Below are 8,255 nucleotides of genomic sequence, written 5' to 3'. Positions count from 1 at the left end.
TGATAACACGAGGGTCTAAGGATTCAATTCCCCATACCATCCAGACATCAAAAAGTAAAAAAGAAATGGATGCGTGCCCCTAGAGTGGTAAATAATACTTTTGGCATTTACTATGAGCCAGCCCCCATTTTAACTAATTCAGGGGTATTATCTTCTTTTTCTTTTTAATCCTAGCTAAACCCTCTAAGGTTGGTTTTCCTAGTATCATATTCCTACCCCCACTGTACAGATGGAGAAACTGAGACGCAGAGAGATTTTTTTTTTTTTTTTTTTTAAAGATGACCAGTAAGGGGATCTTAACCCTTGACTTGGTGTTGTCAGCACCACACTCTCCCAAGTGAGCTAACCGGCCATCCCTATATAGGGATCCGAACCTGTAGCCTTGGTGTCATCAGCACCACAGTCTCCCAAGTGAGCCACGGGCCGGCCCTAGACGCAGAGATTAAATGACTTGCCCAAGGTCACACATGGACAGAGGCAGGATTTGAACCCAGGCAGCCTGGCCAGAGTCCCTGTATTGGCCACCACACTCGACCGCCTTCTAGATAGAGCTCCTTTCCCTCCCCAGGAGGAGCGGGGAGCCGGAGAGGCTTTGGTCCTCGCAGCCTGCACCTATGTCAGTCCCAGACTGGGGGTGGGGGAGCGTGGAGGGGTGGGCTCACACCTTGGCCGCCCCAGGGATTGCAGCCTCACTGGAGTGGGGGCGTGTAGCTGCCCTCCCCCTCCGCCGCTCCCGGCCCTGGCTGTCACGTCTAGATCCGGATCGTTCGCCTGAGACCCCCTCATTAGGCCGTCACAGACGACACCATACGCCCCCATTCCCGCCCCAGGGACTATTTCGGGACGCAGAACTGTGATCATGAAACCTGAGGGATGGGGACGCGGAGAGCAGTGCGGATTCCGGTCCCGGGGAGGGGGCGCCTTCCCAGCTTTGAGGCCCTGGTTGGTGTCACTCCCTCATGCTGCGGTGGGACTCTCAGACCCTGGAGGTTGGGGATGGGGGTGGGGAGAGGCTGATGAGGGCAGGAGGGGGTTCTCAGCTCAACCCCCACTCCCCACCCCCCAACCAGGTCGGCCTCGCAGAGACAGAGCAGTTTCCTACAGGAAACGCCACCGGGCGGTCCCATCCGCTGCCTATTGTCTGAGGGTCCGGGGGCCGAACGTCCCTCCCCGCAACACTGTTTCCGTATCACCCCCCACACACACACCCACCCCCAGCCCAGCGCGAGGGGGCTGGACCCGGGTCCCCAAGCCGTCCGGGACCAACTCTGAGAACGTATCCCAGAGCAGGTTGGGGCGCCAGGGGGTGAACAAGGCCCCCAAGTGGCTCCTGCAGGCGGCAAAGAGGACGATCTCACGGATCCAGAGCCCCCCGCCCCCTGCCCGCTCCGCTCGCTTCCCCCCGGGGCTCCCCGTGTGGGAGGGGTCCCAGCCCGAGGACACGGCGCCCGCCGTCGCAGCGCGCCGAGCCCGCAGACGGGCTGGAAGCGCAGCGCCCCGTCCCGGTGCCTCCCCTGATCAGCCCCCTCCCTCCCAGGACCCCCATCAGTGTCCCCGCCAAGCCGGCGTTTACCTGAACCCGCAGCCCTCGCGCCACGGCACCCGAGCCCGCCCCCTCGGAGCTCAGAGACGGGTTATCAAGGCCTGAGCCCTAACTGACGGCCACACCAGCCAACCAGCGCCCGACGCTCTCCGAACTGTCCAATGGTGAGGCGGGGTGAGCTGTGTGGGCGGGGCCTGTGGTGTGGAGCGGGGCCGGGGGCGGGGCCTAGAGCGACTGTCCGCGAGGGCGGACCCGGGGGCATTTCTGCCCCAGCAGCGCTCAAGTGCTGCCCAGTGCTGGGCTAAGGAGCTTGACTTTGGTCCACAGGGCACTGGCGGCAGAAGAGTAACCCGTCAGGATTTGTGTGCCTGGAGCTTATTTCCTAGTGTCTTGGGGGTGGGGGTATCAGGACCCCAGATCTTTCCCATCGCAGGGCCTTTGCACCTGCTGCTTCACCTGAGTGATTCTTCACTGCACAGTTCACGTGGCCACCTTCCCCTACTTTTCGGGGCTCAACTGTGTGTTCCCGCCTCCTAAGTGCCTAACGTGGCCTTTCCCCAGTCACTATCCAATTACTCTGCTTTATTAACCCAGTAGCTACTTCCGCTATCTGAAAAACAAACTCTCTGTTATTTATTTATTTGTTGGCCATCTGTTTCCCCCATTAAAGTGTCAACACCATAAGAACGAGGAATCGATGTGTTTTGGTCACTGCTTTATCTAGTGCCCCTGGCACACATTAGGTGCCTAATAAGTGTTTGATCAGGCTGGCCAGTTAGCTTACTTGGTCAGAGGTCAGAGCTGATAACACCAAGGTCAAGGGTTTGAATCCCCTTACCAGCCAAAACAAAAGAAAAAACCCCACAAATATTTGTTGAAATAATTATTTAAAATTACATCTAAGTCTTTAACCCATTTGGAGCATATTATGATCTAAAGTGACTATACAGATTGTTTCCCTCCTATTAAATTAGCATTTATTGAGTACCTACTGTGTGCCAGGCACAGTGCAGGTCCCTGAGGGGACACAATCCCTGCCATCTTGGGCCTCAAAGCTGAGAGGTGGAGACAGACTTTTAAGCTGAGGTTATGTTAAGCTAAGGATTATGTTAAGGGGTGACAGAGATGGGAGTCTGTGGGAGGAAAAAAGAGGGGGAAGTCCCTGACCTGGCTTGGGAGGGAGGACACGGAAGGTGGGGAGAGGGTTAGCGAAGGCAGCCTTCTGGGTGACACTTTAAGGAAAGGTGCTCCAGGAAGCAGAAACTGCACGTGCAAAGAAAAAGACATATGAAGGTCCACAAATGGGGACCTTAGGCTAGGTCAGTGTGTTGATGGAAGGTGAGCTGGACATACAGGCAGACGAGCGGGTTTGAAGCAATTCAGACTTTATCTGAAAAAATGGGGCCCATCCAGAGGCAGGTTGTTGAATTCCTGCAATTTATCGATTGTTTGTCTCAGTCCCATTCTGTTTTAACTACTGGAGTAAAGCTACAATAATATATTAAAGTGTATTTTAATATCTGATACTCCCTCTTTTTACAAAATTTCTGGCCTATTTTTATCTGATCTTCCAGATAAACTGGAGAATTCTATCAAGTTTCCCCATGAAAACTCCATTGGAATTTTAAAAATGTTTTTATTGTAAAACGAAGTTCACACACACAGAGAGCCAGATCCGAGAAACCACATAAAACAAATGTATAGTTTAAGCAGTTACTACAAGGGGAGTTCTCAACCAGGGGTAATTTTGCCTCTTGGGGATATTTGGTAATATCTGGAGACATTTTTTTTTAACAGGCTTAATTAATTCACTTTATTTTTCTTTGTGTAAAAACCCTATATTGAGGGCCGGCCCATGGCTCATTTGGGAGTGTGTGGTGCTGATAACACTAAGGCCACAGGTTCGGATCCCTATATAGGGATGGCTCGGTGGGTCACTTGGGAGAGCATGGTGCTGACAACACCAGGTCAAGGGTTAAGATCCCCTTACTGGTCATCTTTTTAAAAAATTAAATTAAATTAAATTAAAACCCTATGTCCTAGCCATGGCTGGAGCCTGGGTCCTCTGCACAGAGACTCTGGTGTGAGTCTTAACAAAATGGTCAGTGAATTCCTGATAGGGAGACTTGGCGAACACAGTCTCCTTCCAGAGATCAGGAGTCAGATAGCTGTATATCTTGGAGATGGCATCAAAGGTGGCCTTGGTGAAAGTTGCCCAGGGTGGCTGTGCAGCCCCGGCTGAGGTGCAGCAGTTGTCAATACCAGCCATTATCAGCAGCTTCTTGGGCACAGGGGCCAAGCCAATACCAGTGTCTCTGGGGGCAGGGATGAGGTGCACCAGCACAGAGCTGCAGCGGCCTGTCACCTTGCAAGGGACAGTGTGGGGCTTGCCAATCTTTTCCCACAGTAGCCTCTCCACACTGGGACAATGGAGAGCTTGGCCAGGGTGATGGCCCCTCAGATGGCGGTGGAGCACTTAACCCAGACTGACGTGGCCATCGTAGTCCCCAATGGTGACAAATGCCTTGAACCTGGTCCGTGGCCAGCACGGGTCTACTTTTGCATAATCTTCAAAACTTCATCCTTGAGGGATGCCCCCAGGAAAAAGTCAATGATCTCAGACTCCTTGATGGGCAGGGAAAAGAGAGAGATCTCCTCCAGGGACCTGATCTTCATGTCCTTGACCAAGTGGCCCAGCTTGGTGACAGGACCTACTCCTTGTCTTCAGCCTTGCCTCCACTGGCCTGACTGTGCTGCGACCCCAGCCCCAGAGACCGCTGTTGAAGCCTCACTGAAAGCCACCGTGGCCCCTCATCCTAGGACCCTTGGGGCCTCCTGGCCCTCCCGCTGCACCAGCATCGTCTGCCATTTGGTGTTCTCTCGGAGAAGTAGCTCTGAGACATTTTTTATTGTCATGACCAGAGGGTAGGGCGGCTATTATTGGCATCTAGTGGGTAGAAACCAGAGATGCAGCTAAATGTCCTACAATGCAGAGGACAGCCCCCACAACCAAGAACTATCTGACCTGGGGCTGGCTGGTTAGCTCAGTTGGTAAAAGTGCAGTGTTATAACACCAAGGTCAAGGGTTCAGATCCCCATACCGACCAGCTACCAGGAAAAAAAAAAAAAAAAAAAATTATCCAGCCTGAATGTCAGTAAGGCTAAGTTTGAGAAAACCAGCTCTTAGGAGCACATCATTATAGCCCCCACTCGGGTCAACAAATAGCAATTCACCAGCTACCCCAGAAGCCCCTTCGTAGGCTGTTTTCCAATCATAGCTGTCCCTTAAAAAGAAAAAAAAAGAATTTATTGCTTTATGGGTACAGGGCTTATGTTTAGGATGACAGAAAAGTTTTAGAAATAGAGGTGGTGGTCACATAATGTTGTGAATGTAATTAATTCCATGCAATTGTATGTTTCAAAATGCTTTTAAAAATGCTTAAAATGCGGGCCGGCCCATGGCTCACTCGGGAGAGTGTGGTGCTGATAACACCAAGGCCACGGGTTCGGATCCTATATAGGGATGGCCGGTTTGCTCACTGGCTGAGCGTGGTGCTGACAACATCAAGCCAAGGGTTGAGATCCCCTTACTGGTCATCTTTAAAAAAAAAAAAATGCTTAAAATGGCAAACCTTATGTTATGTATATTTTACCACAATTAAAAAAAAAGTTAAGGGGCCAGCCCGTGGCTCACTCGGGAGAGTGTGGTGCTGATATCATTTTCGTGACCGGTAAGGGGATCGCAACCCTTGGCTTAGTGTCGCCCACATCGCGCTCAGCCAGTGAACGCACCGGCCATTCCTATATAGGATCCGAACCCGTGGCGGGAGCGTCTCTGCGCTCCCAGCACCGCACTTTCCCGAGTGCTCCTAGGGCCGGCCCAGAGCCCCAAGCTTTTTAAAAACTATTATGAGCTTGTGGATTTAAACTCATCATGCTTTCACTCATCAGAGTTACCTTCTCTGATGGGCCCTTTGGCCAGTGGGAGCCTCTTCAGTTTGGTGCCTATGAAAGCAACTCTAGTGGCCTTGGAGAATTTTTTTGCTCTCTGGTACGACCACATGTTCCAGGCTCATCTTAGACATTTCTTGTCCTACACCTGGCATCAGCCAGAAAAATCCAAGAAATTATATTGCTAGGCTTTTTTTTTGGGGGGGGGGACTGGTGGGTATGGGGATCCGAACCTTTGACCTTTGTGTTATCAGCACCGCGTTGTAACCAAGTGAGCTAACCAGCCAGCCTTGTAAGGATACATTCTTACTGCTAGGAATGTTCATTTGCTACTGGGTTAGTCATTGTGTCTAGGTCTTTCCAGTGTACAGAGCTAAGGGGAGATGGGAAATTACGTATATAATGCTTTACAAGTTCATTCAGATATTTCCAGTTCAAATTCAGGACTGCAGAGGGCCGGCCTGTGGCTCACTCGGGAGAGTGTGGTGCTGATAACACCAAGGCCAAAGGTTCAGATCCCTATATAGGGATGGCCAGTTAGCTCTCATGGGAGAGCGTGGTGCTGACACCACCAAGTCAAGGGTTAAGATCCCCTTACCTGTCATCTTTAAAAATAAATAAATAAATAAATAAATAAAATAAAAAATAAGATTCAGTCATTGCAATCATAAACATGATATACCTGTTAATTTTTTTTTTCTTTTTGGGCAGCTGGCTGGTATGGAGATCTGAACCATTGACCCTGGTGTTACAAGGTCGCACTCAGACCAACTGAGCCAACAGGCCAGTCCCCACACCTGTCAATTAATCCAAGACTTTAACCTCTTAATAAAGTGTTGTAGATTTCTTCCATCAAACCACACCCTGTTCCTTAAGGTTATTCTTTTTTGGTCGTTGGTGGCTACTTTTGTAGATAGAAGCTGTTTTCTTTCTTTTTCTAACCAGCAGTTTTTGCCATATGGGCATGCTACTGGCATTGTACATTTGTGTTCATCCATTATGTGCTCTATTTTCAAGAAAATGGGGAGCTGGCCAGTTAGCTCAGTTGGTTAGAATGCAGCTTTGTAACACCAAGGTCAAGGGTTCAGATCCCCCTACCAGTCAGCCCCCCAGAAAACAAACAAAAAAAGAAAATGCGGATGTGAGAGAGTGATGGATTTGGCAGGTGAGAGAGGAGCCAGGTGGAGGTGAGATTTAAAAGGTGAGAGAGACAGGGCTTCAGCCTGGGTGGAGCTGTTACCAGGCTGAGAGATGCAGGAAGGGTCAGTTTGAGGGCAAAGTCATTGTCCCTCCTCCGTTCAAACCTTCCCATGGCTCCCACCTTGTAAAAACCATAAACCTGGGCTGGCTGGTTAGCTCAGTTGGTTAGAGCACAGCCTTATAACACCAAGGTCACAGGTTCGGATCCCTGTACCAGCCAGCTGTGGAAAAAACCAAAAACCTTACAGTAGCCCTCACAGCCCTGCACGATCTGCTCCTGTCACCTGGTACATCATCTCTCCTCTTTCCCTTCCTCATTCTGCTCCGCCAGGCACAGTCCTGCCTCAGGGCCTTTGCACCTGCTATTCTCTCTGCCTGGAATTCTCTTCCTCCAGAAGCCCACATGGCTACCTCTTTTGAGTCTTTACTCAAATGTCACTATGAGGCTGCTGTGGCCACCTCCCCCACTCAAATCTCCCATAGCCTGGCACACAGTAGGTGCTCGGTAAATATTTGTTCACTAAATGGAAGGAACGAAAGGTGAATTCGAGCTCCTCGCAGACCAAAACTTTCAGAGGGACCCTGGAAAACTGTGCAGCCTAGCTAACCAGCAGGGAGATGTATATCAGGGATAAGGAAGTTTGATTGCTGTGGGCAAGGGGAACTCTGTGTGGGTCATGCAATGACCCTAGGCCTCTTAAACAACTCCCCCCCCCTCCAGATTCCTTTTTTATTTTGGTGGCTGGTGGGTAAGGGGATCTCAGTATCAGTATCAGAACCCTTGACCTTAGTGTTATCAACACCGCACTCTAACCAACTGAGCTAATCAGCCAGCCCTCCCCTGGAGTCCTAACACCCTGTATGTTCATGGTACGAAATGTGACCCTTCTCTGTCCCACCCTGTCCCAGCCTGAGGCTTGAGTCAGAGGAGAAACAAGAGAGTGAAACAGACGTTCCTGGCCACTCCAGAACGCACATAAAGCCCTTGGGAGGCACTTTCAGCCCCTTTGCCATTTCAAGGGCCTCCTGGAACTCCAGAGCAGCACCCGCCCTGGTCTGGAATGGATCTGGAATGCTCTGCTGCAGCACAGAGGCTGTGCCTGCCCCCGCAACCACCCCACCCTGACCTGAGACCTGGCTGGAGCTTTAATGGGCACCATCTTCATCCATCCAGCCCCCAAGCCTCATTTTCCTCTCTGCTCCCTAGACTGGTACATATAGTGTTAATTTCACCATCTGAATAGCTCTGGAATTCATTGCTGTCTCCCACCTCTAGTGATGGAAGACCCCACCCTTCCTGGCATGCACCTCTCCATAAGCCCCCCTGTGCCCTCCTGTACCCCCCCTCTCCCCACCCCCAGCTTTGAACAATTTGTAACTATCACCAGCAGAAGCATGCTGGGGTTTCATATGCCCTGAAGTCTCCTTTGCTTAAGCTGGTTGAAGGTTACCTGGGTGTGCATTCACTGTTACTCTTTATAAGGGTACTTCAGAAAGTTAATGGAAAGATTTGTATTATCTTTCAATCATACTTTTCTTTTCTTTCTTTTTTTTTTTTTTT

General features: G+C 50.7%; 1 pseudogene; it reads right to left on the bottom strand.

The window, feature by feature from the left end:
• Window positions 1–3,575: 3,575 nt before the first annotated feature.
• LOC103583763 lies at window positions 3,576–4,412 on the bottom strand (annotated as a pseudogene).
• Window positions 4,413–8,255: the final 3,843 nt, after the last annotated feature.

This window comes from Galeopterus variegatus, unplaced genomic scaffold, assembly GCF_000696425.1.
Source record: "Galeopterus variegatus unplaced genomic scaffold, G_variegatus-3.0.2 Scaffold27856, whole genome shotgun sequence".
NCBI classification, from domain to species: domain Eukaryota; kingdom Metazoa; phylum Chordata; class Mammalia; order Dermoptera; family Cynocephalidae; genus Galeopterus; species Galeopterus variegatus.
Note: the sequence above shows the minus strand (reverse complement) of the source record. Positions and strands in the feature narration are given on the sequence as shown.